The sequence below is a fragment of the Micropterus dolomieu genome, linkage group LG22 (assembly GCF_021292245.1).
Source record: "Micropterus dolomieu isolate WLL.071019.BEF.003 ecotype Adirondacks linkage group LG22, ASM2129224v1, whole genome shotgun sequence".
NCBI lineage: Eukaryota > Metazoa > Chordata > Actinopteri > Centrarchiformes > Centrarchidae > Micropterus > Micropterus dolomieu.
The window spans coordinates 2,694,183-2,696,478 of NC_060171.1; the positions used below are offsets into that span (position 1 = coordinate 2,694,183).

General features: G+C 44.6%; 1 protein-coding gene across 1 annotated transcript in view; it reads left to right on the top strand.

Annotated features, from left to right (window-relative positions):
- The window catches only part of LOC123961926 (BTB/POZ domain-containing protein kctd15-like), a 12,779-nt gene that overhangs the window by 7,507 nt on the left and 2,976 nt on the right, over positions 1 to 2,296 (top strand). The window lies entirely within an intron of this gene.

Below are 2,296 nucleotides of genomic sequence, written 5' to 3' on the forward strand. Positions count from 1 at the left end.
GACAGAGTGATGAAGGATCGTGTGACCCGGGGCGGCAGCGAGGCTCCCCGGTGGCGTGACTTCCTGTTGTTCTGCTCTCCGCAGGATCAGTCGCCTGTTCAACGGCACCGAGCCCATCGTGCTGGACAGTCTGAAGCAGCACTACTTCATCGACAGAGACGGAGACATCTTCCGCTATATCCTCAGCTTCCTGCGCACCTGCAAGCTGCTGCTGCCGGAAGACTTCAAGGTGAGCGAGCTGGAAACACGACACTAACGATCCACCTGGGAACGCAGGATCCGTCCGGCGACCTCATCATCACTCTGAAGCTACAGTGTGCAGCTAACTGAAGTGTGACCGCGTTAACGGCTGCAGTCTTAAAGAACGTGCAGAGCTGCTGGCGGAGCAGAGGAAGTAGAACACCTGAGGCATGCTGGGAAACGTGTTCGTTCACATGCGGGTGTAGTTTGTTAGCGGACGATAAAAAATAAAGACATAAACAACAACAAGTTTTCAAGTCCAAATTATATCATCATTTTAAATAAACACATACAAAATAGAATTCACCATTTGGCCAAAACGTCCAAAAGTGGCGCCGCTTATTGAGCTTTGTCACTGGCATCAGTTTGTTTACAGTCAATCAGTCACAGTTATCACCAACAGGACCTGAAGGCAACATGAGTCTTCTGTCTTCTTTGTTGGGGTGTCACTCATGATTCCACGCCCCTCTCAGTTGAAGCCACGCCCCCTCCGCAAAATCAGGGCCAAAAGTCTGAAACTGAAAAAAAAAAAAACTTATCTAAAAAAAATTTGATTAAAAAGTGGAACTTAAAACAATTAGTCAAGATTAAAATTTATAATTTATTCAAAATAATTCCATAATTTAATCAACATTTTATTTAAACTGAAAACAAAACACTTAAACACTTATTTTTATTTTGATTACATGGTTTTATTTTTCAAGTTTAAGACCAAAACTTAAATGTTCAATTACAAGTTGTAATTTTTCTCTTACAGTTTTTTTTTCTTCTTTCAAATTAGCAAAACATTTGGCCCTGATTTAGCTCCATAAGTGGACAGATGGATTTTCAGCCACAGAACAAAATATACAAGAAATATATAATTAAAATCTGGCTACAAGGATCTCTAACATTCTGTGTAGTTGAAAAATATTGTTTTCCAAATGCAGTTTTCTGAGAATAAAAGGATTTTACAGTTATCGCTGATCTTGCATCTGCACGTCCCTCCCATACTTTTGAACTTTATGATGCAGTGTGTCAAAATGACAGAGCTGTAAAACCTGAACCCGGTCTTGTGCTCAGTCCTGGCTCTGGGACTACACAAATCAGTACTTAGTTTGTCTGTTAAGATATTTATTGTGTTGAAGAAAACAGATTTAACTTAATTTTCCTGCTGCACAATAGTTGAAAACAGATTTAATCTCAGGTTTGTTCTGAGCAGAGAGAAAAGTTTAAACCACATTAACTTTCAGTGAGGAGCAGAAACTGAATGATTTGACATTTATCCTGATAATTCTTGATATCTAATGATGTGAAAGGTTTTATCATGACAACATGTGCTAACTGACCTTTCATCAAGTAAACCAGAACCACAGTGATAAAACAGCTGGGAGTCGTTCAGGAACGTTTCTCAGTTAAACAGGGACCAGGATAAAAACCGCAGGGACAGAAGTCGTCGACCTTCGTGACGTTCTCCTCGTTAAGTTCAACAAACAGCATTCTTTCTGTCTGTCTGTGATTCTGACGCTTTAATCAGCGCCGGCGGCTGCAGAGTCGCTTACAGTGTGTTTTCCTAAATCACTGTGAGTGTGTTGCATCTCCCTGCCTGTAGTTAGCGAGCGCTGCCTGTTATTCTGCTCAGGATGACTAAAACGCCCCGCAGACACAACCCCTCTTTGTAAAACACATCTACCCCTCAGCCGGAGAGGGGGGGGGGGGGAGCGTGCCGCCCCGGGCCAGCAGCGGCGAGGAGTAAAAACTGTGTTTCACCGGCGGAGGAAGAAGCACTCAGATCAGCAGAAGCAGAAATAACAGAGCCTTTCCTTCCTTCATCACTTCCTCTCTCCTTCTTTCCTTCCTTCATCACTTCCTCTCTCCTTCTTTCCTTCCTTCCCCTCCCTCTCTCCTTCCCCCTCCCCTCCCTCTCTCCTTCCCCCTCTCCTCCCTCTCTCCTTCCCCTTCTCCTCCCTCTCTCCTTCCCCCTCCCCCTTTGCCCTCTCCCCTCTCTCCTTCCCCCTCTCTCCTTCCCCTCCCTCTCTCCTTCCCCCTCCCCCTTTGCCCTCTCCCCTCTCTCCTT